Below are 25335 nucleotides of genomic sequence, written 5' to 3'. Positions count from 1 at the left end.
AATTGTAAACCTAAGAATGTACAGCCAATTTTGTAAGAGATGCAGCCTAGCTCAGAAAATTATTATTGAATATGTCAATGCTGATGTAATGAAGTGCTTCTTCTACGTATGTGGTTATTAAATAAATAATTTAAATATATATATTTATTTATATATATGATAAAGGAAACCTAACATAAACTTAATTACCAAACCAAAACCAAAAGAAAAAAACAAGTTGCAAAAGAAGAAATCTGGATATGGCTCCAGCAAAGATGTTTGCTATGCAAACCTGGCAACCTGAGTTCCACCCCTCAAATCCATGTGAAGATGGAAATGGAAAATCAACTCCACAAAGTTGTTCCCTGACCCCTCCATACAAACTGTGGCATACACACACACACACACACACACACACACACACTTTTTTTTTTTTAATTTGGAGATTGGGGCTGGAGAAATGGCTCAGCGGTTAAGAACACCGACTGTTCTTGTAGAAGACTCGGGTTCGAATCCCAGCACCCACATGGCAGCTAACAACTGTCCATAACTCCAGTCCCAGGGGATCCAGCAGCCTCTTCTGTCCTCTGCAGACATTGCACAACACAGGTGCACTTACCTTCATGCAGCAACACAAGCATACACATAAAACAAAAATAATAAAGCTGGGCGTGGTGGTGCACGCCTTTAATGCCAGCACTCGGGAGGCAGAGGCAGGTGGATCTCTGTGAGTTCAAGGCCAGCCTGGTCTACATAGTGAGTTCCAGGACAGCTGGGGCTACAGGGAGACCCTGTCTCAAAAAGACCAAAACAAAAAAAAATTTTTTTAAATTTGGAGAATTATAAGAAAATTTTCTAAAACTAAAAGATTTAAATATATAGATAGGAATTCAATCATATTTACACGTCTTAGTAAAGTTAGTGAATTTAGAAGATTTTTTTATATAATAAATTTTATTTTTCCAAATGTACAGACAGTTGAACCTGTTCAGGCATCTTTACCAGCAGCTGATACATCTCCATTATTGTGTTTCTGGAGTAAATTACTTGGGCTTTGTGCTTTGAAATCAGTTTATGTCCTTTACTAAGGAGATCCTGAAGAGCTGCCCTAGCCAGGGAACTGGAATCTTCAGTCTCTTAGAGACCACAGCTAGGGTATTAAGTTTATAGTTGGGAACTTCCTTATAGAGTTTGTCATATGTAGCTTTGTCAAACAGGACTAGGTTGTTGAGCTTGTCCAAAAGTTTGCCTTTGGACCACTTCTTTTCGGCCATGTCCCCAGATCTGTTTCCTGGGTCTCTGTCTTTCTCAGCTGATTTTCCAATGTCCTTCCTCTTGTCATCCTTAGGGCATGGCAAAGCTGCAAAAGCAGCGGCAACCACTGCAGCCTCGCTAAGATGTCAGACAAAAAGGAATTTGGAAGATTTTCAAAAATACTTTTATTGGAGGTGGAGGGATGGCTCGTCAGTTAAGAGAACTGACTGCTCTTGCAGAGGACTCAGGTTCAGTTCCCAGCACCCACGTGGCATCTACAACTCCAGTTCCTAGGGATCTGAAACCCTCTTCTGACCTCTGCAGGCACTGCATGGCATGGGTGCACTTACACACGTGTAAGCAATACATTTGTACACATAAAATAAAATTTAAAAAAAAAATATATATATATATATATATGGGGGGGGTCTTTTTGAGACAGGGTCTCCCTGTAGCCCCAGCTGTCCTGGAACTCACTATGTAGACCAGGCTGGACTTGAACTCACAGAGATTCGCCTGCCTCTTAAAATATTTTTTAAAAAAGGCATGATTCTAGATCGGCTGACTAGACTCCAGTGGATGAACTCACACTGAGGCACACCTGGATGGAAATGCTTGATTGGATGGAACTTAGCATATATGACAGAATACCGGAAATCTGTTGCAGGGGGCTATGGGTGGAGAGGGGGGAGGGGGCCTAGATTTGATTAAGATGTATTATATGAAATGCACAAAAACTCAATAAAAATGTTAAAAATGAAAAAAACCTTTTGTCATCTAATCAAAAAGAGGAACTTGTAGATGTGGTGATTTGAATGAGAGGCTCGAATATTTGAACACTTGGTCAGTTGGTGGCACTGTTTAGGAAAGGCCATGGAACCTTTAAGTGTGAGCTAGCTAGGGGAAGCATACCACAGGGGAGGGGCTTTGAGAGTTCACAGCCTCTTCCTACTTCCAGTTTCTCTCTCTGCTTCGTGTTTGCCTGTCTGCCATTAGGGATGCAAGCTCTCAGCGTTCTGCTCCAGCTGCTATGCTGCAGCTTATCGCCATGCCTCCCCTCCATGATAGACTCTTACCCCTCTAGAACCGTAAGCCCAAATAAACTCTTTCTTCTAATAAGTTGTCTTGGTCATGGTGTTTTAATACAGCAACAGAAAAGTAACTAATACAATATATAAAGATGAAAAGAAATATGCTGACTTCAAATTTCCACATATCAACATTCAATACTAGAAGACAGATGTAAAATGTCTACAAAGACTTTAGAAAATGGAAATGAAAACTAAAGACTAAAACAGAGAGAGAGAAAGAGTGATAGGGAGAGAGAGAATTTTATACCCAGCTAAATTGTTGCTCAAAAAAAAATAACTAAAAAAAAAAAAAGTAACAGACATGGTGGCACATGCTTTAACCTCAGCATTTGGGAGGCAGAGGCAAGGCAGCTCTCTGTGAATTCAAAGCATTGCATAACAGTAAAGTAATTCAAATGGTTCTGAAACATAAGAACTGCTCAAATTTCATTCATAAGATAAAAACAAATTAAAACTGTTAATTCTATTAGTTTGGTAAAGATTGAAAAGTGTGCTAATACTCTACTAGTAAAGACACAAAGCATTTTAAATGAATATAAATTGATATAATCATCATGGAAGTCAATTTGATGATATCCACTCAAATTAAAACTACCCCCAACACTCAAAAAAAAAAAATGCCCAGAGCTAGGGAGATGGCTCAATAGGTTAAGCCCCTGTTGTGTAAGCACATGGACCTGATTTCAGATTCCTAGCACCCACACAAAAAGCTAGGCCCAGTAGTACCTGCCTTTAATCTAGCACTGGGAGGCAGAGACAAGAGGATGCCAGGGGCTCAGTGACCAGCCAGTCTAGGCAATCAGTGAGCTCCATATTCAGAGAGAGTTCCTGTCGCAAAAAATAAGGTGGAGCCAAGTGTGATGGCAAATGCCTTTAATCCCAGCACTCATGAGGCAGAAGCAGGCAGATCTCTGTAAGATCGAGGCCAGCCTGGTCTACATAGCAAGTTCCAGGTCAGCTAGGGCTATAGGGAGACCGTGTCTCAACAGACCAAAAGAAAAGTGGAGAGCAATAAAAAAAAGGTGGCGATGAGGCTGGAGAGATGGCTCAGCGGTTTAGAGCACTGACTGCTCTAGCAGAGGACCAGGGTTCGATTCCCAGCACCCAGAGGGCAGCTACAAACAGTCCTTAACTCCAGTTCCAGGGGAATCAGAAGCCCTCTTCGGATCTTCATGGTACTGCACAACACAGGTGCACTCACTTACATGCAGACAATACACTCATACATATAAAATAAAAATAATAAATAAAAATTTTTAAAAGGTGGAGAACAATAAAAGAAGACACCAAACATGACCTCTTGTATGCATGGGCATGCATATTTGCATACAGATTCACACCACACACACACACCCTGCACACAGAGTCCATGCCTTTAGAATAAACAGTTCCACTTCTAGGCACTTGTCATTGTAGACACACGCATACAAAAGTTAAAAAAAGATCATTTATTTTTAAAAAGCATTTTATCTATTTATTTATTTATTTGTTTATATTATTATTATTGGTCTATTTGAGACAGGGTCACCCTGTAGTGCCAGCTGGCCTAGAACTCACCATGTAGACCAGGCTGGCCTCAAACTCACAGAGATCCACCTGCCTCTGCCTCCCGAATGCTGGGATTAAACGTGTGCGGCACCACGCCCAGCTTTATTATTTTTATTTTATGTGTATGAGTATATTCTCTGCATATAGGTAGGTGCATCCATGTTGTGCAATGCCCAAGGAGATCAGAGGAGGGCATTGGATCCTCTGGAACTGGAGTGCTCTTAACTGCTGAGCCATCTCTCCAGCCCCAAGAATGATTATTTCTTATAACATCTTATAATGTTACAGCACCAATTAGAATAGATTCAGATTTGAAATAGCCAAGTATCCATTAACAGGGAACTGATTAAGTAGATTATGGTATATTTATACACTGGAATATGATGCAGTCCTCAAGAAGAATGAGGAAACTATCCTCTGACATGGAGGTGCTTCCAAAATATATTACTAAATGAAAAATGCATAACAGGCCATGAACTGTATGTGAGAGGAAGGGGAATCTGAATGGTTGTATAGGCATCAATACCTCCAGGAATGACAGGAGCAACTGTCATTGGTGAGGGGTACGGACTAGGAATCGGTGGCTGAGGATCAGAAGCAGGAAGAACTTACTGTCTTTAGTACCTTTTGAATTTGTACAATGCATATATTTGATCTAGCTTAAAAATTAGTTTGAAAAAAAATGAACAAGCCATGTAAATGAGGTTTGCATTGTACAGGAAGCCACAATTCTGCAATGTATGTAATATGGTTCATATTAAAATATTTTGGCTCATGCTAACTTCTTAACATATGCCTACCTGTTTAGGTGGGTTTTTAGTGCCAATTTACAGCATAGTTTGTGAGCCATGTTCTGTTGAGCCACGGCCATTTCAAACAAACATATGGTCAACAAATAACATATAATGGCTGATAATAGTTTCAGTCTTTCCTCTATTGCAAATTACAAACATTTCATGAACAAGTCGATGAATGCATGATGAAGTATGACTTTTTAAGTCACTCTGCCATTTTAAGGAATGTAAGCATTACAATCACAGTAAATTGGTCCAATGAAGTTTGTCATTTGGAAATCTCCAAACCATCAGCAATTAAAGATTTTTCCATGAACCCCAAATCAAGTATTCTTTGGGAACTTTAATTTTTCTTAGTTACTTTTGTTTCATTTTACTCCACAGAACTATGAAAGACTATCAAATGCACAAAACCAAAACAAAAGTCCTGTATGAATCTGTGAAATGTTTAACAGCACCCTGAACTTAAAATGCAACTTTAGTCCAAATAACATGTATGATTTATTAAAGTTCTAAGGCTCAACTTCTAGCACATATTTACAGTACGAATCTTTCATTACTCAGAGCAATTCTCTTTGATATATGTTCTTTAAATCAGCTGCCTTTATATTTTGATTATAGACTATTTTAATTACATACTAAAAAAGAACATATCTCCCACTAAGAAAATGAGCACCAGGTACTCCAAAGTAATTTCCCCAGTACAATCTCCATTAAGCCTCTAAATACTTCCTTTACTAATTCAATGAATTAGAACTCTATTGTTTATGAACCACCTTTATGTTTGTAGGCCTATAACCCTTCTTTTAAAAAACACAATTGCTGTGGAAGGAAATGATATTTATGTCTGATTAGAAATGAAAACACTATTACATAAATCAGTTTGGGCATTTCTTCACGTCTTGAAACTTGATCGGCAATTTACTCTAATTGGTGATCAAGGAAACTATCTTGTGATCAATTAAAGTAATTACCAGATTCCGGCAACACAACCTACCTTAATTTCAGCTAGAGTCTGCACTTCTTCAACTTTAATTAAAAATAATGAAAATTATTAAGCAAAATACAAGGCAAGATCATTGCCAAGCATGCACATGTCACAGGACAGGACCTTCCCTTGGTGTTGGTGATACCAATCACATAAACATGGCTTGGTGCACCGAGGAAAAACATTCTTTGCTCCGGAGTATGATTACACATCTCACTGTGACTTTCACATTGAAAACACTGTTCACTGTTCCAGTCACTACGAGGGAAACGTCAGGTCTTAATATACAGGTCAGCACAATATTCTCGACTAGAATTGTGAGAAACAGTCCCAACCAAAGATGTATTTTAGCCATGATTTTTTTTCCTCCATACATGAGCTGTAATTTGACTCAAGGATCAACAGAAGAATTTGGGGTTCAGTTCCTAGCTGTACCAGTCACTGGCTACGTGATATCAGCAACATTCCTTAATGTTTGCACCTAGCTTGCTTTCTTCTGTGTAAAAAAGAATAATTTGTGTAGCATCCTTCACAGTACACCTGGCACTTGATTTAAGTACTCGTTGCTACTGATTATCATCATCAACACTTTAACATTGTAGAATCTGTGTCCCGGAATGGAAAAATTCTCTTCCAAGGAGGCCAACTTGGAGACCAAAGAAATTCACCTTTGCAACATTAAGAAAACCAGAAACATTTTAAGAACTGTTTCCTTAAATGATGTGTTGCCACAGGAAGATTTGCTGGCCATCTGTTGAGGAGCAGCTTACCCAAGTCTTCTTGAGGAAGCAAGGCTAAAGGCTTTGCCTGAGGGTCCATCCATGGGCAGCCCTCTGTGTCTAGGAACAGACACAACCTCACCAGTCCCAAGGTAGTAGTCCACCTGCACGCCACTTGATCTACTACAGAGCTTAATTTAACATTTTCAGTAACCCAAGACAAGATTATTCAACTATGAAATTGAACTGGTTTTCTCACTCAATAAAGACAAATACCCAGAAGCCACTGAAAGAGCTGGCTCTACAGCTCAAGGCTGAATTAATGTCCCTTAGACTAGCGGTAATAAGGGTGCCACCTGTGAGACAGTAGGCTCACGCTACCTTCAAAAGCTGTGTTCATAGCTCCTAACATTTCTAAAATTAAAAACCAAAAAGCAAACTAGACTGGTGAGATGGTCCAGCAGGTAAAAGCACTTTCCAGGTATGCCCGACTCCCTGAATCCAATCCCCAGGAGTGGGAGGAGAGAATCAATTCCCAAAAGTTGTTCTCTGAACTCCCCATGTGTGCCATGTCACATGCAAGCATGCACGCGTACACACATACTTAAATTTTAAAATCCATTTTTGGAAATTACCATAATATTCTAGACAGCCAACTGGAAAAGGAAAGCAGCTCTTTAGCTAATGGCATGATACCACCTCTATATACCATTGAATGACAATACAAAATTGCAGAATTAGGACTTATCTTTGTATTAGTACATCCCTCCTGGAGTCCTAAGCTGGTAAAGCCTCCCTCTGATAGCAATCTAGTGACAGAAATCTACAGTTCCCAAAGCAGTGGAGTTTAATCAACATAAACACCTCTACATACAATCTCCCCTAAGGGTCCTTCATTTCCATTCTGTTCATATTGAAAGTTCTTTACATAGAGTTCAGAGAGCTGATTTGTGCCAAAAAGACGGTCTAGCCAAGATTGTCTTTTCCTTGAAAAGACACTACTCATTTCTGAAATCCTCCACACATATTTTAAATTACATTCCCCTATATCTTCATCAGCTCCTACTGAGCAGACCAACTGCCCAGTCTGACATCTGTTATTTCTCACAATCCTCAGTTCTGAACTCTTCAAATCAGCACACATCATCAGTTTTCTGTCCATTCTTTCCCACTAATGCAGACCAAGACACTGGTTTCAAAACCACCCCCAAGAGAAATCCAGAGAAGCCACTTGTGGAGTTTCCCAATGTCAAAACTGCCTTATGGCCTCACTGCTCATTATACCAAAGGCCACCTGGGAAAGCCCTGCAGACATTTCCTCTCCCGATCTTCCACAATCTGATTCCTTAGCTTTCGGGGTTTCAGGAAGTTGAGAAGCACTGCAGATTCCAAAGATTTCTGTTTGTTTTCTTTTAGCAATCCTTTTAAGAACTAGATTTTAAGCTCCTTGATATTTTCATCATAAAACTCATAAAAATTCAACTTAATATAGAAAAGTATCCTATCTTCAACACTGTGTATCCAAACCACTTAGATTCAGAATATCTTGTCAGACACATTTTAAAAAACTGAATAAGGCCAGGCGTGGTGGTGCACACCTTTAATCCCAGCACTTGGGAGGCAGAGGCAGGTGGATCTTTTTGAGCTCAAGACCAGCCTGGTTTACATAGTGAGTTCAGGTCAGCTGGTACTACAGGGAGACCCTGTCTCAAAAAGACAAAAAAAAAAACAAAAAACAAAAAACTGAATAATGTGCTATTCAAAGAAACCCTCCTGTCTCAGTCTCCCAAATGCCAAGATTACGGGTTTATGTCACCATGTCTGGCTGTCTTATTTTTATTTTATTTTATTTATTTTTTGGGATAGGTCTCATGTATCCCAGGCCAGCCTTGAGCTCCTGTAACTGAGGATGACCTTGATCCTCTGATCCTCCCTCTTATCTCCATCTTCCAAGTACTGGGATTAAAGGTATATACCACCATGCCCAGTTTATCCAGTGCTAGATATCAAACCTAGAGCCTCCTACATACTAGGCAAGCACTCTACCAACGGAGATACATCTCCAGTCCCTACTTTTCTTCTTTACAATCAACTACCTCCTTTTAAGACATCACTACCATTATTTAATCCCAGGTTATATCTGACATGAACTGTCTCGCCCTGTTACCACACTAAAAAGAATCTCTATGTATCCTCTTTTCTGCGGGGAGACAAGACTTCCACTTCCACTGGCTCATGTTAAATTGAAAGTCAAGAGCCTTTATCTATAACCAAGAAGATGAAGGAAGAGAATAAGGGTTCAGGGCAGGCAGAACACCCACTCCCCATTATCATCTACAGAAAGAAGGCTCAAAAATATTTCAAAGAAGCAAAATAACACCTAATTTGTCTGATTAGTACAGCAAATACATTGTCTGTAGGTTGTACACATTATATAAACTAAAATCATCCCACTTCAAATCACAAAATATCTGATGGATAAACAGGTCTGCAAAACATCAACAAGTCCACATTTATTCTTTTAGTTAGTTCCTCTTTTAGGATTTTAAAAGCACTTTCTACAACATTTGCCAATACTTTCTGTAAGAAAAATATATCACCCAAATATTGGACATTCTGGGAACTCCACAGAGGACCTTCAGTGACAGACCATGGCAATGCATTACTGGAAGAAATAAGCCTACTAGACCCAGGTTTCACAAAGTCACACTAAGCAAGCAGCAGCCTAGGAAAGACACCAGCTCAGAAGTTGTCTGTTTGTTTCAAAGTGCACACACGAATTGTGAACTTGGAAAGGTCCTTAAACCTGTCTTCAGACACTAAGCTAAAGCAAACCACAAATATATTTAGAATTTATCACAACCCGTTATGATGAAGCTTAAAGGAGGGTTAAACTCTCAACCCTACAGATCGAGAGAAGGGGCTTGTTTTTGTATTTTATACAATATTACTAAACAATTAAAGAAGAGTCTCAGGGCTTAAGACCACATGGAGAATAAAGGAAGCTTAGAATGTACTTTATTTTTGGTATCAAAGGTTCACTATATCTGATGGATAATGTCATCATCTGAAAAACTTTGAATCCCAGATAGGACTCATTCTACTGAGCAAATTCCAAAGCTCTCCAAATCACTATAAATCTAAGGCTATACTATCTCTTAATTTCACCGTGGGGTGTGAGGGGTCTCATAAATACACATGGTACTGTGCACAGAAGACATGCCACATGGGACACATACATGGGGCTTGAATCATGCACAAAGTGATTGTTTAGCCTATAAAAATGTATTCTTTGAGATCAAATAAACTTAGTAAAGTACAACTGAAAAAGATCTGCATCATGAAGTTGGATGGGAGGGAGGGAAGGTGGACCTGGAAGAAGGGAACAAGGGGCCAATATGATCAAAATACATTGTATGAAATTCTCAAAAATTAATAACAATATTATTTTTAAAATCCATGTTAAAAGTTTACAGTAGAATAATGGCTCAGAAAAGAGCAAAGAATAGAGGCACTATTTAAAGAATAAATGTCTAAGTTAATTTCTCAATATTCATATATAAATTAACTATCTGCTGATCTAGTAGAGGTTTCTTCAGTTTGGGTTTATATTTCACAATATCTTAAAAAAAATGTTCTCCTAAATGTATATGAACAAGATCATTTGCTCTCCCTTCCTGTGAGCAGGCTTCCTTCAGGCCTGTCGCAGCTCTGAGCAGGTGAGGCAGCTGACAGGACAGAACTCCAAGCCAGCAAGGAAGGAGCACCCACAGCTGCTCTGCAACAGGCCAAGAGCAGACGAGGGGATGGGAGCACACTGCCATTTGATGCAACTACTACAGAGAAAAACCCTTCCCTTCTGTTTTCAAAAGTTTATTATTTCGTACCTTATGCAAATCATACTTCATATATTAGGCAGTAATATTTAAGAAATGCTCAATTCAAATTAAAGGCTTCAATAGTCTTGGCTAAAAGCACTGTGATTTTCCTATAAAAAAATTATTCCAATTTGTTGATCTTACATAGGATGAAACATACTGTAACAATCTTCATAATTTATGTCCTGTTGGGACACAATGATTTAAAGTAACATAATACAGAGCTGCATCACAGTTAATCTAAACCACCTGACCAGATAAACACCAGCTTTCCTTTTCTCTTCAGCAAGGGCATTTCTGTTTATTGTCATATCATTTCCTCATTCTAGGAACATGCAGAATAAATGCAGCCAACCTGCATTTCAGCAGGAGGCCGAGCTGGCCTTTCCCATGTCAGGAGTTTGTGAGCACACAGGTACCACTATAATGTCAAGAGCTTACAAGACAGAAAACAATCCAAGAATTCCACCCTCAAAATCATTTACAGTGAAGCAAATACGGATTCATCCAGTACAATCTGGACCAGGTGTGGTGTTATAAACCACAGCCTTTCGGTTGGTTTTTGTTTTTTGTTTTCTAATGTCAACGAAAAAGAAATTCTTTTTCAAAAAAAAAAAATCATAAGGCTTACTATGAGCCAAATCTTTATAAATGTTTCAATCATGTCTCTCGTCATGCTTACAGGGGACACATGATTTGATTAACCAGACAGATGCCCAAGCCAACCACTGTCTTTTGGGGTGGGATTAAAAGAAAGCTCAATATGGTCTGGCCATATTCATTTCTGGTACACAATCACAGAGGCACACTTCAAATCGTGAGGTTTCTCTAAGGCCTGAATCCCTTCACCCTCTGCACATATGCAAAACCTTATTAGGCACAGGGAGGTTTTTAGGGAACTTGAGGGAAGGGTTTACGGTTTCAACAGCAAAAGAAAAAATTCAGGAATACATATGCATTCGGTAGATAACAATTCATTGAGACTATTTTAAATCAAAACAAAATGCCTGTCTGACCAAATTTTTATAAACTTAGTTGGAGAAGAGGAAAACAAACAATTGTTTAAGGGTGGTTTCAAATACCGCTTTCTGCTGTTACCGAGAATTTTCAAAGCTTTTCATGCTCCATTGGAAACAGCTTTGCTTCAGAGGCTGCTCTGGTCCGTCCTGCCAAAGAAATGGTCTGATACACTTTATTACAAGTTTATCAATTTGCTTACCCAGGCAAATATATATAATTATCTTTGCCCCAAAAGGCCAGTATAAAACAAGACTCCTCCACAAAACACAGAGATTGGAACACAAGTGAACAACCCAGGACCATGATACCCAGCATTGCTTCCCAATCCCAGCTCCACTGTGACAACACTACAGCACCAAACCCAACTCTGCTAGTCAAATGCACGGACCTAAATGACCTCACCACCACCATGTTCAGACACTCATAGGTACTGTACAAGAATGGAGACTACAAGTAATGACAGTTTTTCACAACTTTGAATCTTTTGATTTGGAAAGTTAAAGGCAAAATATAGTTTTAGAGTATCCTTTCACAAGAAACAAACATTAGTAACTTGGGTTGGTCTCCACTTCAGGAACACTTGTAAAAACTTGAGGTAACATTACAAATCTATAATACTGATGACATTCCAAGTTAATGCTTATCAACAGTGACTTTTCCAAGCCAGGCCCGGTGGCATGTGCCTACAATTCTAGCAAAAGAAGCTGAGGCAGCAAGATCTTGAGCTCAAGATCAACCTGGGCTATGTAGTGATTTTCAGGCCAGCTTCAGCTACATAGCACAATCCTGTCTCAAAACAATAAAAACAACCTATGACTTTTCATTGAAAGTGGGCTCGGGGGAACAGGGAGATGGCTCAGTCAATAAAGCGCCTGCCATGTAAACACGAAGACCCAAGTTCAATCCCCAGCATACATACAAAAAGCCAGACAGTCAGTACTGCGTTACCATAATCCCAGTACTTGGGAGGCAGAGACAGGAGGATCTCTGATGCTTACTTCCCAGTCAGTCTAGCCAAATCAGCACCCTCAAGGTAAGAAGCCCTGTCAAAAAATAAGGTGGCCATCAATTAAGAAAGACTGATCTGACGTTGACCTCTGGCCTCTATATGCATGTACACATATGCATGCACATATACACACCTAACATACACACACACACACACACACACACACACACACACACACACACAGAGGCAGGGACTTTTTTGCCCTAAGGCTCTCCTAACCTTGACTGAGGCACTTGCTAGTTGCTTCCATGAGCTTTTCAACTGTAAGTATACTTGCCCATGTATTCAGAACTACTTCAAAACCAGCTCACATGGCTCTCAACTGACAAGGGCTTCTGTCACCACGGGTTAATGTGGCCTCAAACACAGGTCAAGTTCTCTGTTGATACAAGCCTATTCCTAGGCTACAATGTGACTAACACCAAGCTCTGATCGCCACACAATACTGAGTCTTCATTTTTACTACTCTGTATAGCAGACAGTTATCTGAGCAATTCCATTTCGAGTCTATGCCCTATAGAAACTCATGCCTGTACACAAGCAGACACAACAACTACGGTAGAACTGACAGCCACTTAACACCCCTAGAAGGAAAATAAATGTTCATTAGTAGGGGAATGGCTAGATCACAGTCAATTTATTTAAATACCCAATTTGTGGAAGACAACATGTTTTAACCACAGCTACTGTATCAGAAGCAGGGCAACATGATGGAGAGACCATCAAATCTGCAACCCCAAGCCTGGTCCCAATACCCAGCCCGTGTGCTGCCTGACTCTGCCAGGCTGTTTTCTACATCGGTAAGAAGAGAGAATGAGCAGCAATCACATGGCAGGGTCCTCACCCACTGCTGTATCAATGTTCAGTAGAGAAACACGAAACCTAGGGGAAAGAACCAGATAATGTGTACAGAGAACAGAATGCTGATTGTGTTCTGAGTACTCAGTAGAAGCCACAAATTACTTTTTATTTTTATCATATACATCAAACACTGGAGTAGCCCCTTTTCTGATCAAAAAGCCCCTCTTTTGGACATAGCTGCTTCTTACTTACTCGGACCACTGATTCTTATTGTTCAGTTCTTGGGACAAAGAAGAAAAGAAAAATACAGTGAGAAACACTGCTCTAGGGCTGGAGATGCTGTTCGATAGTAAAGAACTTGCTTAGCAAGCACACTGCCCTGAGCTCAAGTCTCAGCTCAGGGAGGTTTACATACCAGCCCAGCTTCCCATACAATCCATGAAGAGGGTTGTCACTCCTACTCTACAGAGAACCCAAGCCCTGATGGCTTAGATTACTTGTCACATACAACACTTAAAAAGTGAAACTGAGATTCAAATTCAGATAGCTCTAAGGCCTCTGTGTGTGTGTGTCTATGTGTGTGTGTTTGTGTGTCTATGTGTATCTGTGTATGTATGTATGTGCTTGTGTTTATGTACAAATCCCTAACATCAGATCATACTTTTTCCATTTTGTTCTTATACCTAAAAGTAAATTTTAGCATAAATCTTTATAACTAGAGCCGGCTCTGGTAGTGCACACTTTTAATCCCAACACTTGGGAGGCAGAGGTAGGCAGATCTCTGTGAGTTCAAAGCCAACCTGATCTACATAGTGAGTTCCAGGCCAGCTGTGGCTACAGGAGACCCTGTCTTTAAAAAAAATATATTAACTACAAAAATAAAGCATTATAAAAGGTTTAAGAAAAGGAAAAAATCTATTATATATCTTAGTTTTCCCCCTGTGCCCTTTTTCCACAACTCTTACAACAGTCATTTAATTGGGTAGCCTGAAGCAAACCACTTTATAATAAAAGGTTCCATGCAGCTCCATGGTTTTCTTTACTAACTTTTAGAAGCTGCATAACCTCAGCAGAGTAGGTAGCTCTGTTTTAGAAAAGATTCCATGTACACAGTTCAATCAAGCACAGGAAAGACATGCATACCAATTTTTTTTTTTTAAGTAGGACTTCTGAACATAAAGACTGAACTCCACCAATTTATGCTGCAGTGTTTCAGGAGTAAAGTTAGAAACATAGTGAATAATTGGGGGTTTATGGAATAAATTAGAAGTAATTTTAAATAAGAATCTTTCAATGCCCAGTGAAACTGATAATCTGATAAAGACCTCTTTAGTCAAACACCTACTAAAGCAACTAAGTATTTCAGGTATTAATAGCCGCCTGTGCTAAAACAAAGATAAATATTTTTCAGTTTCAAATACTCTCAAAATCTACCTATTAATTTGAACTGAAAAAAGCACTGACATCATATCTTCTAAGTACAAGCAGTATGTGCTTCAGAACCCTTGTCCCCTTAGAGCAGACTTCTCAAAGGATTGATTTCTTGCGCTCAAAGTATTTCCAAATGCATGTGTGACTGTGGACATATCACCCAACCTCCACACTCTGCTCCTGCATTTGTCTCAGGGAAGACTCTGTGAAGGTCAGGGAGTTGGGATACAAAAGTACTTCATGTCTTTCTGTCCTTGTGCTCAGAGAATATAGCACTTCTTGGAAATGACCCAGATCTTAAGTTTTCATGATGGAACCAAAGCTTCACTACCCTATCAGTCTGCCTAACCCTACCAGAAACACCCTGTTCTTGCTATGCTAAGATGAACCCTTCCTTGAAACCTCAGGAGCTATAACCAGTTGCAAATCTAAGAAAACAGAAAATACGCTGTGCTATGACTACAGGGAGTGGGTATGAAATCAGAAATGACCTGGGGGGCCTGGAGAGATGGTTCAGTAGTTAGGAACTCTTTGCAGAAGACTCATGTTGGGTTCCCAGCAAGTACACAGCAGCTAACAACATCTGTAAGTGCAGTCCCAGGGGATCCAACCACCCTCTTCTGGCCACTATGGACATTGCATGACACAGGCACACTTAGATACAGGGAGGCAAAACACTCATACACATAAAATTAAAAAATAATAAATAAAATATTTTTTAAAAAAGAAATGAACAAGCCAGGTGTGGTGGTGCATGCCTTTAATCCCAACACTCAGAGTCAGGCAGACCTCTATGAGTTCAAGGCCAGCCTGGTCTACATAGTGAGTTCCAGGACAGCTGAGGCTAAAGGGAGACCCTGTCTCAAAAACACCAAAAAGAGCCAGGTGTGGTGGCACACGCCTGTAATCCCAGCACTCAAGAGGCAGAGGAAGGCAGATCTCTGTGAGTTCAAGGCCAGCCTAGTCTACATAGTGAGTTCCAGGACAGCTGGGGCTACAGGGAGACCCTGTCTCAAAAAGGCCAAAAAAAAAGACCAAAATGAACAGGGAAGAGGTTTCCCATTATTATTTCTCCACTACTCTTCTGCAGTCCAGTGTACCTTCACCTCTGCCCTACAGAAAATGTAAAACACCTAATTGAATTTCTGTAGATAAAAGTCACAGTCTGACAAGTTAAAAATAAAAAAATTAAAAAATACTTTAAAAAGAAATGAACCAGGGTGGTTCTGAAAGAAATGCTCGGAAAGGAACTCAGTTGGTTAGAGCACTTTTCTCACATGCATGAGGCCCTGAGTTTGATCTCCAGCACAACATAACACTGGAAATGATAGCTCACACCTGTAACTCTAGCTCTCAGAGGTGGAGGCAAGAGGATCAGATGTTCAAAGTCATCCCTGGCTACAGAACAAGTGAGGTCAGCCTGGGATACACATGAGACCCTGTCAAAAGGGAGAGGACAGGGAAGAAGAATGACAGCTGGTTCCCCCACTGGGTGACCAACAGAAGAAACGTGTTGTGGTCCCTGGTAAACTAATAAAAAGATTCTTCGCATGGCACAGAGAAGGGTCTCCTAAGTCAGCAATCACACTGTTCAGGAAGTAACGATTTGTTTTTCAGGGTAGTTGGGAAAGCATCCTAGAGTCGCTGTCTGGCATATAGGGCCTATTTGGGATCTCAGAAGTGTTTTTACAAGCACTAGTAAAACTTTAAGGAACTCAAATGTCCAACTGATCTTTCGATTTCAAATGCTGTGAGGCTAATTCCAAGTCACAAATCTGTCTTACTTTCCAGAAAGAGTATTCTTGAGCTTTCCTGGACATTTCATGAGAGGCTGCTGCTTGCTGTGGGCTAAGGACTGTGCCTTCTGTATGCACTTAGCGTTTCAGGCCTGGACTGTGTACACATGATGACTGCCACAGGGGATCTGAGTGGTCTTGAGTTATTTGCAGACTGGAACATGCTGTACTGTTCTTTCTCCTCACTGCCTCAGGTTTCCCTAAAAACACCTACAAGATGCCTCCTATGATCCAGCAGACACCCCATATACACTAGCATGAACACGACAGGTTATAAACTTCTAAAAATCTCGAAATAACTTAACAAATCAACAAAACCTGGAATTAAGAAAATGGCTATATTAATATAAACTTTTAATAAAGTTACTAATCCAGCTTGACAGTACTAAATGATGACAGGTTAAAAAAATTAGGGGGACTGACGAGGTGGCTCATCAGGGAGAGGAACTCATCACCAAGCCCAACAGCCTGAGTTCTTTCCCTGGGCCCCAAGGTGAAAGGGAAGAACCAAGTCTGACCTCCACGTGCGTGCCATGGCATGTGTGCAGGAGCTAATGGCAGGCACGCACTCACACCTGAGCACACATACACCCAATAAACAAAATGTAATTAAAAAACTAGGCACGCCTCTTAGAAACTGAGATTGTAGGTAGGTGTTTTCCCTAAAATTTTAATACTATTCAGTATTTCTTTAAACAATAAATATGTTCATGTATATTCTAAACATAGTATTTTCAAAAAGAGGTAAACAATTATATTAGCAGATTTAAGACAAATCTGACAAGGAAAACGAAGGCTACGGTAACAACCAGGAATTACCCCATTTCATTCAAGTAAAGCCTTTGCATTTTAGATATGCAACGAGGTCCTACTTTATTAAAAAGCTTAAAAAATTATAGCTAAATAGTTTTTGGGTGCAATGCCTTTCTCTTGCCATTTGTAATTTTATGAGTTAGCAATAAATGAGTTCAGCTACGTCAAAACAAATGGGAAATGGTTTAGGTTTTAATGTAATATTTTAAAACCCGGTAATAAATTCCTTTAATGGCATTCTAAATATAAGCCTATACGTTCAAAGTAATTAAAATTTCTCAACCTTTTAACATTCAAGCATTTCAAACTTCACAGCCTCCTAACTCCATGCTCTCCCTTCTCCCCACCTCTACCTCAAGGCCAGCTTCCCAGGCTCTGTTCTCGAACAAAACTAAGTCAAAGGTTAACTTCCATTCTAAGCCACGCTCTAATCCAAACTCTACTCTTCAGCCCCCAAAGTACCTCATGTAAGACACAAAACTACCATGCAAACAGACTTCTCTAAAGTGGGGAGGGCCAGGTCGCGAACCGCCAGCTGTGAAAAGAAACAGTTCCACTGATCATCACAGACAGAAAACGGTCAGTCCGCAAAACAAGCTCCTTTCGTGTTTCTGCTGCCATTTCCTACTAGGAAAATAACTTCTGGGGGCTGGAGAGATGGTTCGGCGGTTAAGAGCACTGACTGCTCTTGCAGAGGACCCGGGTTCGATTCCCAGCACCCACATGGCGGCTATGAACTATCCTTAATTCCAATTCCAGGGGAATCCGAAGCCCTCTTCTGACCTCCGCGGCACTGCACGACACGGGTGCATTCACACACATGCAGGCAATACACTCATACACATAAAAAATAAAAATAATAAATGAAAAAGAAAGAAAGAAAATGACTTCTGAAAGCAAAGCAAAGAGCCAAGAGAGGTGAGGGGAAGAAGCTGAAGCTGGCCTCACTTCCGGCACTTCAGGAACCAGTGACAGACCTGGAGACGCGCATTCCAGTAAAGCTGAAGGAGCTGCATCCGAGGCACAGGAACTGCAGGCCAAGAATCAAACCCTCAAAACCCCCACACCCACAAAGCTAAAATGCTTCCTCTTGTGAGAAAGAGAATCACCACTGACAATTTTTGGAAGTAATATTTGAGTCTTGGGTCCCAGCTGGATAATTTTGTTCTACACCAAAAACAATTCCATCCAAATTCCCAAAATCTTCGAACTGCTTCATACTAATTTCAAGACACAGTTTCCTTTCAGGAAACAGTTTCCTTCCAAACCCAAGGAAATGAAAGGCAGAAAGCAGCAAAGGAAAAAAAAATCAAATAACATACATAAGATGATGGCTTGCTGTTTTATGAAAAACAAATGAATTGCATGCACACCACACTGATAAATGGAGAGGCTGCCAGTGGTTCCCAGGGCAGATGTAACATTTTAACAAATGTGATTGTTTGTGAACGAAATAATTCTGATCAAAAACTTAATTGCAGTCAAAGTGAGCCCTGGGCTGTGTCACCATAATCCATCCTGACAGGAAGCAGTGAGTGGAGATTCCTACTGTGAGCAGCACACATGTGAAAGGTCAGCATTGGCCTGGAACTTCAAAACCGTTAACGTGTAAAACAGTGTGCATTAGAGCCCAGAACGGCTACCCACTGGATTAGCGGATGTCCGCTGTGTGGGTCTGATGTGCTTTTGGCAAGTAATGGTTAATTGGTAAATAAGCAATGTATTTGTAACTTCCTTCTTTACCTCTTCCTCACATGTACCAACAGAATCTATTCTTATAGTCCTAGAACATTTCACTATTTCATTTATAATATGGTTTCAGTAATATTTCTCAAGAAAAACTCATTTTAATAATTTAGCAAAGGAAACACCATATGTATTTAAGAAATAAATGTGGAATGAAAAAATTCTTATGTATCATGGATATACATATATATAATGTTATATATATGTTATAATATATATAAACATGTATTTGCTCATCCAATAACAACTATGACAGCTACATTTTTCCCAAGTAAGGATTTCATTAGGAAAAAACAATCTATTCATATACAATAATCTACAAAGCTAACTATACAACAAATTTTGCCTGCCTTAAAATTCTAAATAAAAATGCAGTTAACAACATGGTTTTCATTTCTAACATGGAATGGTATTAACGAAAGAACTAAACTAAATATTACCTTATAAGGTACATGCCTGCAGAAGTATTTTATACCTATGTAGCACTATTTAAAGCTCATCGTTTGGCTTTAAATTACAGTCATTCCTCCTACATATAAACTACTTAAAGTAATATGGCACTGATGAGTGATAAAAGCGGGGACTTGGCATTTCAATGATTATTTTATTTTTAAAATATTTTATTATTATTTTATATGTATGAGTATATTGCCTGCATGTATGTAAGTGCACCCATGTCATGCAATGCCCAAGGAGATCAGAAGAGGGTGTTGGATTCCCTGGAACTGGAGTTACAGTTTTTAGCCGCCATGTGGGTGCTGGGGATCGAATCCAGGTCCTCTGCAAGAGCAGCCAGTGATCTTAACAGTTGAACTAATTCTCCAGTTCCCGTCAATGATTATTTTTAAAATTTAACTCATTTCTGAGCTATGGGGAAATATGGATCATCTCTAAAAATAATTCATTCTTCTAAAGTTTTATTTCTGTTCTCAAAAATCAGTCTTCTAGAGGTGTATCTTTGACCACTGGAGAGATGCAGTTCCTGGGCTCTTTCGAGGAGAAACCGGGGGTACTGTGGCAGGGAGGCATGTCTCCAGCAACTTCCAGTTTCTGCCCCTCAGAACACCACATGATGTCTTAGAAATAAAATCATATATTTGCTTCTAACTGTGATGGAGAACTAAGGAGAGAATGAAAACTGGGCAGCAAGATAAGCCATCAATTGCCTAGTTTCTGTTTTCTGTACAGAATCTGAAAACTTTAATATATTTGGGAATTCCAGTATCCTCCCAACTGCCTGCTCCTGAAAGTCTGTGAAACCAGTTAGCAGCCACTGCTCTGGTTATCTCTCATGCATCAGCCCGGGCTCTAGGCTCTGGAAGCCAGTGGCCACCCCTCAAGGTGCTAACAGTGCAATGAGGGAGGGCAGAAAGGCCAACCATGAAGAGCATGCAGAAGAAAAGGAGGCCGTGGAAGAGCAATCGGGAAGGACTGGATAAGACTGCTTTATGTTTTCACCCCTCTTCTCCACCAATGCCCAAGTAGAAATGACAGCAGCCATCCAAATTCACAAGGACACCTACCCAGGGGAGTCAATTTATCCTAGGACACAAAAAGGATGTCATAATTCCCAACAAAATATGTCTTACAAGGCTCTAAATTTGTCATTAGCTATATTTTCTGTTAAGTGACTAATTCTGCCTGGTAACACACTTAAATTATCATTTTAGCCTTCTTTTAATCACGAAATTCAGTGTCTAAGTTTTGACTGCTTCTCACTTCCCTGAGGAGACTAAGGCTCAAAAAATATTACAAACTTCCCTCTAAGAGCCGAGAATGTAGCTCAGAGGTAGAGAACTTTCCTAGCATGTGCAAGGTCCTGAATTCAGTGTCCAGTATCAACAAACAAAACAAAACCTTAAAATCTGTGGCCAGTGAAACGGCTCAGCAGTCAAGGACAAAGAGTGTTCTTGCAGAGTTTGGTTCCCAGATCCATGTTGGGTGGCTCACAACTACCAGTAACTCCAGTTCCAGGGGATCCAATGCTCTTTTCTGGCCTCCAGGAGAACCTGTACATATGTAGTGGTATGCATACACACAGACACATACACATACATCATAAATTTTAAAAGTAAAAATGGGGGGGGCTGAGAGATGGATCAGTGGTTAGAAGCACTGGCTGCCCTCACAGAGGACCCAGGTTCAATTCCTAGCACCCACATGGCAGCTAATGACTGTCACTCTAGTTCGAAGGGATCCAATACCCTCTTCTGACCTTGGTGCTTGGTGGCACTGTATGACACAGATGCACTTACATACATGCTCGCAATACACTCATATACATTAAAAATGTTTAAGTAAAAATAGGGGCTGAAGAGATGGCTCAGTGGTTAAGAGCACTTTATGCTCTTGTAGAGGACCCAGGTTCAGTTCCCAGCACTTACATGACAGCTAACAACCATCTATAACTCCACTTCCAGGGGATCTAACCCTTTTCTGGCCTCCACAAGTACTGAATACACATGGTGTACTTACATACATGCAGGCAAAACACTCATAAACATAAAATACAAATACATTAAAAAAAATCTCTGACCTCCACACCTCCCCACACACACACGCACAATAAGTAAATCTCATTTAAAAAAATTTTAATCAATAAAAATAAATCTTAAATACCAGGCATGGAAGTACACACCTTTAATTCCAGTACTGTAAGACTGAGGTCAGCTTGGTCTACATAGTGAGCTCTAGGTCAACTGGAGCTACAGGGAGACCCAGTCTCAAAACAAAAAAAACAAAAACAAAAAAAACTACTTCCTTCTAGAAAGTTGATTAACAGAGTTGGGTGTGATGGCACACATCTGTAATCCTAGTATGGGAAGTCTGAGGCAAGAAGATTGTGAGGTTTAAGGCAAGGCCAACCTCTGCTAAATAGTGAGTTTGACGCCAGCTAGGGTATATAGCGAGAACCTGTCTTCTAAAGGCAAGAAGGGAGGGAGAGAGGAATTTAGGATGGATTAGCAGATGGGCAGTGGTGGCAGTGGTGCATGCCTGTAATCCCAGCACTCAGGAGGCAGAAGCAGGAGGCCAGCCTGGGGTGCATTAGTGAGTTCCAAGCCAGCGAGGCTACATAGCAAAATGCTGTCTCAAAAAAATTTTTAAAGAATTTTTTTAAAAATTCAACCAAGTTGGGGCTGGAGAGATGGCTCAGTGGTCAAGAACACTGGCTGTTCTTGCAGAAGACCCAGGGTTCAAATCCCAGCACCCACATGGCAGCTAACAACTGTCCATAACTCCAGTTCCAGGGGATCCGACGGCCTCTTCTATCCTCTGTGGGCATTGCATGACACGGGTGCACTCACCTACATGCAGGCAATACACACATACACATAAAATAAATTTTTAAAAAAATTCAACCAAGCAGAAAGTACATCCCCATTCACTATAATTAGAGCAGGATGTCCACCCAGGGTTATGTGCCCTGTGCTAAAGAGCTACATTGCCCTAATCTCAGTACCAGCACTAAAATGCCACTGTCTCATTCAGAAGCAAGATTATTGCCAAGGTGATTATAACTCCTAATTAGGAAACAGGTTTCTTCTTATTTCTTAATTGGTTTATTTGTGTTTACATGTTTTAAACTATAAAATGTCCAAAAGGTTGAATTTACACTTTAATTCAGTTTTGTACTATGAGCCAATTTTTGCAAATACAAAGAAACATGTTACCAGTTTCTTTTTAAGGAATCATGTGAAATAGGAGAAAAATAAAGAAATCCATCATTCAATTCTTATTTGTAGGAACAGATTTTCTGTAACTTGTAAATTACTTTGATTTATGGTGAATCATTATTATATTCATAAATGCTGGAAAGTTGAACAACTTGATATAATGGCACCCCCAAATAATGTTATAACTGCAGGTGTGCAAATCAGAACATGTGGGAGATAACTCAAAGGATAATGGGGGATAGGGCAGTTTAGGAAGGAGAGAGATGAGGGCAGACACCCCAATTTTCTGAGCTGTCTTTAAAACCACACCACTTGTGTATGGGCTGAGGCAGTGGAGTGGGCAGCTTGGGCAGTAGTCAACAGTTACATTTAAATAAGCAAACGCAAAATGCTTTTTAATTTACAACAACCCAATCACACTGCTCATTCTTTTGAGGCTAAATGCTACTGACATAAGCTACACCTGAATCCAATCAGTGCAGAGACATAGAGAAGATTCACACGAAAGGGCTAAATTTGTCACAAATGGGTTGGTTTCCGATCTTAATGTAGCCAAGTTGCTTTACCCTGACCTCCATTGAACAAATCAACTTAATGGGCACTAGGAGTGCTATAAAACTTAACAATGGAGTGATTTTTAACTTTAAAAATATAGTTATGAAGCAAAATGTTGCATAGCTTCTACAATACTGGAAATCAAATTAAATCTAGATGCTTTTTAACAGTCTTGACAGATATAATCCTAGTTACCATGTAAATTTATGGTAAGCTGCTCTGATATTAGCCACAGGTGCTACTTTTAATATATGAGCCGCATCTGGCTGGGAATAGAATTTCTCAGAGGACTGAAAATGACCTCACTATCAGACAATGGAAGGGAAAAAACAAGACCACTGTGGCATATAAAAAGCTGAAGATGTGGTCCACAGTTAAATATTTCACATAAAATTCATTTTAACTCCGTAGTTTAGGTTAAAGGATATTATGCTTTCAATAGTTAGGAAGCATACACATATTTCAACAAAATAGCCAAAAGATTAAGAACGTAAGACAGTTATGAATACTCTAGCTCTATACAATTCTAGTTTCCCAACCTTTGATCAATGTCAGAACAAAATGATATACTAAGACTGGAAAAGAAAACTCTCATGATTCCAAGTGCACATTAGACACCATGGAGCACACCAAAGCAAGACGCTACAGTCCTGATCTGTGCTGCGGCCAGGCTCCGTGCCCAGCAACAGCTCTGCTTGGGTTTTACAGTTCTTTGGAGTCATCATCACATCCAAGGCAACAATCTTACTAAGAGAAATTAAAAAAAAAATCTCTACAAGTAACTACCACTCCAGGTCTAGGAAGAAATAACATCACCCAGAGAACAGCACAAAGGGAAAACACGTCTCTTACCTGTTCAATTCAAAAATAAAAAATTTAAGGGTAAAACACAGAATTGTTTACTTTTAAAAAATTCTTGCCCAACCATTTGAAAGTCATCATTTGCCAGAGAACTGACAAGTGTAGAAATGTGACGGAGGATTTACAAAGATTTAATTTCCTATGAAATAACTCTTCCCGAATTAAACAAGCCTTCTCTATCTGGAAAAAAAAAAAAGCTCAGAAAGAGAACCGTTTCTATGAACATACTCCATACACTCCTTCACTAAGCTGAGAGAACAGTAGCCACAAAGCCTGTAGCAGAACGTGCTCCTTCTGGGCCTCTCAAGTAACTTGAAGGGCTTGAATTTTTAGCTTCAACAGATCAACTCTATCTAGGTGATGATTCTATTTACTTTTTTTTTTTAAAGACAGGGTCTTGCTATGCAGCCTACACTAGCCTTGAACTCACAATTCTCCTGCCTCAGCCTCTTGGGTACTGGGATTACAGGCATGTGCCCACCATGACTGGTTTCATTTACTTTAACAAGTGACTGGATCAATGCCTGATCATTTTTTTCTAATTATTTATTTAATAACCACATAATTAGAAGAAGCATTTCATTACAACAGCATTGACATGTTCAAAAACAATTTCCAGAGCTAAGATGCGTCTCTTTCAAAATTGGCTGTAAATTTTTAAGTTTATAGCTGAATTAATACAGTTAATTCAGTTACACAATATTGTACTCAGCATAAACCCTATAAGACATAAAATTGAATTAGGTTTCCTGACCCTGCACTGGGCAAAGGAGGGGGGGAGGGGAGGAGGAGGAGGAGGAGGAGGAGAAGAAGAAAATAACTGAATGAGGTTTTAACCTTTAAAAAAGATCTCCATTTCATTATTAAAATACACGGTTTTATGCAGAAAAATTCATTTTTAATGCAATTAACACTTACATGTTTGCACATGCATTTCTAATCTCTATATATCTGATTTTTTCACATCTACTAATTAATAAGGAGAAAATTTTTATGCTTTGAAGAATTGTTTTTTTATTTTTTAATTTACTAACCACATGATTAGAAGAAGTATTTCATTACAGCTTTAACATATTCAGTAACACATTCCAGAGCAAGGATACATGTCTTTCAAAAGTGGCTGTAAATTTTTAGGTTCACAGTTGAATTAATACAGTTATACAATATTGAACTCAGTATAAACCCTGTAAGATATAAAATTGAATGAGTTTTTACCCTTTAAAGAAGATCTCCATTTCATTTTAAAATATGCTGTTTCCTACATTTTTAATGCTACTAACACTTAGATGTTTGCACATGTGTCTTTAATCTCTATGTATCTGATTATTACTAGTCACAGTCAGTTACACTCAGATCCTTGGTAACTGAGTACGGATAT

General features: G+C 39.6%; 1 protein-coding gene and 1 pseudogene across 3 annotated transcripts in view; both read right to left on the bottom strand.

Moving 5' to 3' along the window:
* The window catches only part of Pcbd2 (pterin-4 alpha-carbinolamine dehydratase 2), a 57746-nt gene that overhangs the window by 6104 nt on the left and 26307 nt on the right, over positions 1–25335 (bottom strand). The window lies entirely within an intron of this gene.
* LOC103747004 overlaps positions 968–25335 on the bottom strand; it is a 33765-nt pseudogene continuing 9397 nt past the window's right edge.

The sequence above is a fragment of the Nannospalax galili genome, unplaced genomic scaffold (assembly GCF_000622305.1).
Source record: "Nannospalax galili isolate Female #2095 unplaced genomic scaffold, S.galili_v1.0 scaffold1830, whole genome shotgun sequence".
NCBI lineage: Eukaryota > Metazoa > Chordata > Mammalia > Rodentia > Spalacidae > Nannospalax > Nannospalax galili.
The sequence above is the reverse complement of the archived record's forward strand: the minus strand, read 5'-3'. Positions and strand labels throughout refer to the sequence as shown.